The sequence below is a fragment of the Chaetura pelagica genome, unplaced genomic scaffold (genome assembly GCF_000747805.2).
Source record: "Chaetura pelagica isolate M959 unplaced genomic scaffold, ChaPel_1.0 scaffold737, whole genome shotgun sequence".
In the NCBI taxonomy this organism is placed as follows: Eukaryota; Metazoa; Chordata; class Aves; order Apodiformes; family Apodidae; genus Chaetura; species Chaetura pelagica.
Window position 1 is genome coordinate 1,545,929 of NW_009953813.1, and position 7,033 is coordinate 1,552,961.

The 7,033-nt window shown below is 52.7% G+C and overlaps 1 protein-coding gene across 1 annotated transcript in view; it reads right to left on the reverse strand.

The window, feature by feature from the left end:
• The window catches only part of NTRK3 (neurotrophic tyrosine kinase, receptor, type 3), a 213,549-nt gene that overhangs the window by 205,932 nt on the left and 584 nt on the right, over positions 1-7,033 (reverse strand). The gene's annotated exons all lie outside the window — the stretch shown is intronic.

Consider the following 7,033-nt stretch of genomic DNA (forward strand, 5'->3'; position numbering starts at 1 on the left):
GTGCTCCTGGTACCCTGCCCACAGGTGTAGCTGTGCTGCTGGTACCCTGTGCTCCTGGTACCCTGCCCACAGGTGACCCTGTGCTGCTGGTACCCTGTGCTGCTGGTACCCTGTGCTGCTGGTACCCTGCCCACAGGTGTAGCTGTGCTGCTGGTACCCTGTGCTGCTGGTACCCTGCCCACAGGTGTAGCTGTGCTCCTGCTGCCCTGTGCTGCTACTGCCCCGCCCACAGGCTTTCAGGACCCGGTGCAGTCAGAGCTGCTGCTCCCCATCTGCTCGTGGGGGGTACAAAGCACCTGCAATACCCAACCACTACACACAAACTGCAGCCACTAAAGAAGAAACTCGCCCTGCTGCACCACCTGCGTGGGGACTTTGCTGTGCACCCCTTGGAGGAGAGCAAGAGAAATTGCAGGAGAGCAAAGCCCACACACTGCCTGTCAAACACACCTGCTTAGGAAGCACCTACACAAGCTGCCAAAACCCCACTGCAGGAAATCCAAAGCTCAAAATTACTGCTGTTGCACAGTGCCCAGTAAATAATACACTGAGTTAGAAGCATTATTAACACTCACTTTTGCAAGCCTGGCAGAGTCAGGGATTGAGTAATTCCCTGTTTGACTGCAGCACACACACACACCCCCTCCCCTTGGATGGGATGCACCAAATCCAACCATAAACTCAAGCAACACCTGCCATGGGCACTGCAAGACAAGCCAGTGTGCTCAGCAGGCAGCACTGCTGAGCATGATCTACCTGCAGGGCTCCCCAGGGGTGAACTCATGGGACATCCCATGGCCAAAAAGAATCCAGCAATGCTAGGTGCATGAATGGTCACAGGCCTCTTGGAAACAACAGGTAGCCTCACATGCCAAAGCACATAAAGGTGTCACCCCCACCAAGTGAGCTGATGGGGTAGAACAGACCCAGTGAGCTCTTCCTGAGCTCCAAAAGCCCTTAGCCAGAGGCAACACAACTCTGAGCCCCCAAGGCTAGCAAAACAGGTCCTTCCTCATTCTCTTCCCCTCCACCTCTGCTTCTCTCCCCCACAAAACACCTGTCCAAGACTTGAAGCAGCCCCATCTCACATCTCCAAGCCTAGGGACACAGTAGACAGAGCTCCCCAAACTCAGAGGAGATGAGATGCCAATTGCACCCTGAAGCCATCCAGGTCAGCAGTTCCTCTTGTCCAGGCAACGGCTCAGGCCCCACATTCAGCTCAGAAAAGCCCTGGGAAGTCCCAACAAACACCTAAATTGTCTCTTCAGCAGAGACAGCAGTTGGGGACCCCAGTGGGATCGGGCACAGAGAAGCACAGATGCCAGAAGACTCTGACATGAAAAGGCAAGTGACTAAACCCAGCAGGAATCCTGTATCCCAGACAAACCAGGGCTGTAACCCTCAAGTGCCTGATGTCCTCTGCTCAGTGTTAGTTCATCTGCTGCTGGAAAAGCAGACCTGAGACCTGGCTCTGATGGCCAGCTCCTCCAACAACCACTGCATCTACCCAGATCCTTCTGCTCTCTTCCCACACATCACCTAGAGGGCTGAAAAAGCACTGGAGGTCCCAGACATCACCTGTGACAGAGTGCCTCCCTCCCAGACTGGTCAGCAGGAGAAAGGCCACAAGAGCAGAACAAGGAGCCAGCAGCTAGCCCAGGGGATGTACCAACCCTGGGTGACCCCAGTGCAAGCTGGGCTATTCTGGTGCACAGGGCAACACCCACCATGGATGATGCCTTGATGCAACGGGGACAACACAGGAACAGACAAGACCTGTGCTCCCAGCTTAAGGCACTTCTGGATCTTCAAGACCATATCCTAGCCCACCTTCTTGTCCCAAACATCTTTGCATCCTCTTCTGTTCTCACAGCCTTGTGCTGCACCCACCTCCCCCTTCCTCACAGCCACTCTGCATAAACAAGAGCACTGCAAAACAAAGCTGGATTGAATTAGGGACCTTTTGAATGGTCTCTGCAGCAGCCAAAGTCTCTGGGACCAAGAGACAGGAGGAACAACAGGATGGGAGACTTTGGGAATGCAGAGTCCTCTGTCCCTGGAGAGCAGGGACACACAAGGCATGCTGGGGCTGATTCACAGTGGAGGAGAAAAGTTTGTGCCCTGTTGTCTGAAGCAGAGCGACCACCAGTTCAAGCATCACAAGAACCCCATTCCCAACTCTTTGGGCCACTAAAGCCAACTCTGCTCCCTCCAGCATGATGCTGGTCCTTTCTTTCCTTCCGCCTTCCCAGATGTGGGCATGCAGGAGCACACTCAGTGCCTTCCCTCTGCCAGCACTGGCAAGGAAGGGGTGCTGCTGCTGCTCCCTGCACCCCCTCACTCCCCCACACCACGTGCTCCCAGCTCCCTGCAGTGAGTGGGGGCTGCGCTGCCGCTCTCCCCACGGCTCTGACGCAGCTTTTCCACCCCCAGCCAGGCCCACAGGATGGAGCAGATGCTGCCACGGGCTGGTGGGACAGCCCAGCAGGAAAGGATGAAGCTACTTTTCTTGTCCATGAATGGGAAAGATCCTTCCCCACTCAGCCCTGTGAGACCCCGAAATCCTGCATCCCATGGTGCTCCACAACAACCCACCTCCTCCCAAATTGTTCTGAGTTGATCTCACCTGGTTAAAGGCAGCCAGGAGCTGCACAGAGAGACCCTGCAAACCCACCCACTGGGGTGTTTTATTGTAAGAAACTCCATTCTCCCCTGCTGACGTTGAGTAAGGCTTTGTGTACCGGGAACATCTCCCTACCTTGATGGAGCCCAGGGGTGACAAACACAGGCCACCACCGCCTGCCTGGCAGCATCTCTGCAGTGCCATAGCAACAGCTGAGAAGTAGGGAGGCCCAGATGGCAAACTCCTCCATCCATCCTTCCCCACGCACCGTGCCGGCGCACGCAGGCACTGCCCACGCTGCCAGAAGGGTAACTCCCCAGCCCACCCCCAGCACCCAGGACACACCAGCACCCCAACACCCAGTGGCACAGGTCAGCCTGACCAGACCCCCACAGTGCCATGGATGAGGATCCAAAGTGCCACCCATCCCAGCTGCTCAGTACAGGGCAGCAGAAAGGGGTTTTTTCCCCCTCAGAATCCCCAGGACTGAAGTGCTCGCTGTGCATCTGGTCTTTTTTGGGAGGTCTTGCAAAGGATGGAGCCTCACTTCAGAAAGGTGAGGCTGGGTTAGGGGAAGCTTGAGCATCCCCACAAGTCACACCTGGCTGGGGATACAGCAAAGGCCACCCAACTGCACTGGGAAAAGCAATGGCATGAACATAGCCCAGCACCATGGCCATCCTATCCCTGAACCAGGAAAGAAAAGCCCAGAAGCATGACTCCAAACTGGAGCCATCTCAGACAGGGTCCAAGCCAGCCCCTCAGCTAGACAGGACCCTTGGCAACTGTCACAGAGATCTCTGCGTGCAGAACCACATCCCCAGGGATGCAATCTGAAATTGGACACATTTCTGGGCAGGCTGGGAAATGGCAGAGGGACAGCAGACAAGCCAGCCTCCTTGTCCTCCATCTCAGGATAAGAACCTCCTGCCCTTTCCCTGCTTGACCATTAACCTAGCACCACCTGCGTTTGTATGATGGTTATGTGCCACTGTCCCCTATCTAGTTCAGCTGGGGTAGAAGCCACCCACCCCTAACTGTGGCTGCTCTGTTCTCCCTGAAAAGGAAGAGGATGGATGGGAAACTAGAAGCAGCAGCAAATGGAGCACAGGCCATTCGTTTGAGGGATGCAACAGGAGGCTCCATTATGTATCACACTGTGGGCACTCACAGGGCTGGGGCACCCTGACAGCCTCCATGGGCAGTGCTACAGGCTGGGTGTCTCCTGTTGTCCTGTCATCCTTGTCTCAGGGGGTCTTATTAGCCACTGAGATATGAAATAACCCAGAGCTTCTGAGGGCTTGGTCTCTGATGCTGGGGATCTGCCTGGGTGGGCTGGACTGGTATGGAGAGGTCTCTGCCCTGGCTAGCTCAGATCTGAGGAGGGGAGAAAATGGACAAGATCACAAAGACGGTTCACCTGGCTTTCTTTCTCCAGCTCTCCAAATGGGCCCTGCAACCTTTCATCAGCACCACCCAGGCTCAGACAGCCAAGCTGAGCTCATCTTTCAGATATGAATAAAGCCCCTCTTGGCCCTAAGGTGGTTTCACCACCCCATGTCCCATCACTTTTCCACCAGCAGGAGGATGGAGCAGAAGCCATCAGCTCCCCCAGGGCCTGTGGGGAGGACTTGGCTGGACCATCATACCTCCGGGCTACAAGGACAGGGTTCAACCTCCTCTAGTCACCCCTGAGCCTGGTGGGCAAAAGAGGCTTTGCCCACTCACTGCCCACAAACGAGATGAGCTGCCTAGCAAAGCCAAGCCCCAGTGAGCACGGCACTCCAGGAAGGTGCTGCTCAGCACCCAGCTGAATCAGCCCCATGTGCCAGGAGTGATTCAGCGATGACCAGGCTGGGCTTCGACGCACCCCTCGCCCCAGCACCCGAGATGGGGGAGGAGGCTGGCAAGGAGAGGCCTGTCACAGAGCCAGGAGAGTGTCTGCACCCAACGCCTCCCACAAAAGGGCACAAACGCAGACTCAACCCTGGCTCCAAGCACTGACTCCCTCGCTAAGAAGCAGACCCACCACCCAAACCATCCCTCTGCTCTCATAAGCATCCTCTATGAACCACTGCCACCTCCCCAGGAATCACAGACCCCTGGGGAAAGTTTTCACTCACACTCAGTCTCAATCCCTAGCATCATTTTGGGGTTCACCCCAGTCCTATATCTTGCCCCTAAGCCAAGGGAGGTGTGGGGCTGGCAGCAATGCAAGGGGCAAGGGAACATGCTTTGCTCAGCGTGGAGCAGAGATACCCCCAGCAGAAACTGGCATCTTCTCTTCCTTCCCCAACTTAAGAAAAGCTTCTCTCTCAAAAAAAAACAAAAAAAAAAACCCAACATCTCTGTTTCTGGAGTTCCAGCTTTTTTTGTTGCTGTGTTTTCTTTCCCCCCACCTTCTCCCTGTCGTGAACTGCTTCTCCAGATTTTTCAATTTCAAAGCAGTACAGACATTTCCTGGGCACAAAGCACTCCCATAGCACTACCTCTTGCAGCAGCTCAGAGGGATGTGTGCATCTGACAACGCACACTCACACACACTGGCAGCTTCCAAACCCTCCACAGCCTTTCTGGCTGCTCTCTGTACCCCAAAGGGTTAAAACCAAACCACAACAAACAGCAACCAGAGGAAAAAAAAACAACACACGAGTTTCTCCGACTTCTCCAGCATCACCCACATCCCTCCAGCATCGCAAAGAAAACGCTCCAGCCCCGCGACGCAGGATAAATATGGGGTGATTGAAGGGGAGCTTTCCATTAATATCCCCCTTTTTACTTTCCCCATTCCTGTTGGGTTTGCAGGGGTTTACTGGAAAGATGAAGGCAGGACTCGGGGTTCAGGGTCAGTGGTACCTGCTGAAAATCTGCTTGGGCATCACATAGGCATGTAAGCAAGCAGGGAAAGCTTCTCCCATCGTCTTTACCCACCAAAGGTGACAAGCAGAGCTGTGAAAGAGGCACTGCAATTACTCTGTGGCTCTGCTGCAATTGCACTGTGACCAAATGAAACAGCCTCAGAGACCCAGCAAAGCCCTCTCCCTCCATGCAACTGTGCAATCGAGGTGAAAAAAATAAATAACCCTCCATTACTCATTTCCAACCTTGCTGCGTTTAACTGCCAGAATAAAAGATTCCACCTCTTCTCTGCTCAACTCCCACTGGCAACTTGCTCTGGGGGCTACATTTCCCTAAATGCTCACATTTCAATTAGCATTAGAATAATGAAATGGTTCAGAGTTCATCTCACCCAAAAAATGTACTGGAAAATAAAAAGCAGAGATTGGAAGAGCTGAGGATATTTTTCCCCACACACACACACGCTCACAGCATGATGGATTCAGGAGAAGGAAATATATTCCTTTCTCAACTCCACACTGATGAGATTAACATGGGCTTTGCTAACTGCCTCTCCAAACAAGGATAATGCAACTTCAAGTTGATTTTCCAGATAAACAAGCATGCAAACAAACGCAAAGTGCTCAACTAAAAATATCTCCCTGCTCCGATGCTTCTCTCCACCGCCACCACCCCGAGAGGAAAACACACAAATCCTATCGCAGCAACACAGCCAGTTGCAAAATTGTAACAATGCAACTTAAATAAGCTACTTAAGGAACATCTCACTGTCCTTTTTTTTTTTCCCCCCTCCCCTTAAAAAGGCGAAACTGCAGATTCCCCAGGCACACTCAACCAGCGCAAGGAAAGGAACGTTTTCTGCTGTGGACATGGGGAAAAAAGAGACGCTCTAATCGGATGCGAAGTGTTGAAAAAAAGAACAAGCAGCTTAGAACTTGTTTTTCTTGCCCAATTTGGGTCTATATGGAGCTGTGTGTGGCTGTGGCGTTACTTCCCCCCCCCACACACACACACGCTCACAGCATGATGGATTCAGGAGAAGGAAATATATTCCTTTCTCAACTCCACACTGATGAGATTAACATGGGCTTTGCTAACTGCCTCTCCAAACAAGGATAATGCAACTTCAAGTTGATTTTCCAGATAAACAAGCATGCAAACAAACGCAAAGTGCTCAACTAAAAATATCTCCCTGCTCCGATGCTTCTCTCCACCGCCACCACCCCGAGAGGAAAACACACAAATCCTATCGCAGCAACACAGCCAGTTGCAAAATTGTAACAATGCAACTTAAATAAGCTACTTAAGGAACATCTCACTGTCCTTTTTTTTTTTTCCCCCCTCCCCTTAAAAAGGCGAAACTGCAGATTCCCCAGGCACACTCAACCAGCGCAAGGAAAGGAACGTTTTCTGCTGTGGACATGGGGAAAAAAGAGACGCTCTAATCGGATGCGAAGTGTTGAAAAAAAGAACAAGCAGCTTAGAACTTGTTTTTCTTGCCCAATTTGGGTCTATATGGAGCTGTGTGTGGCTGTGGCGTTACTTCCCCCC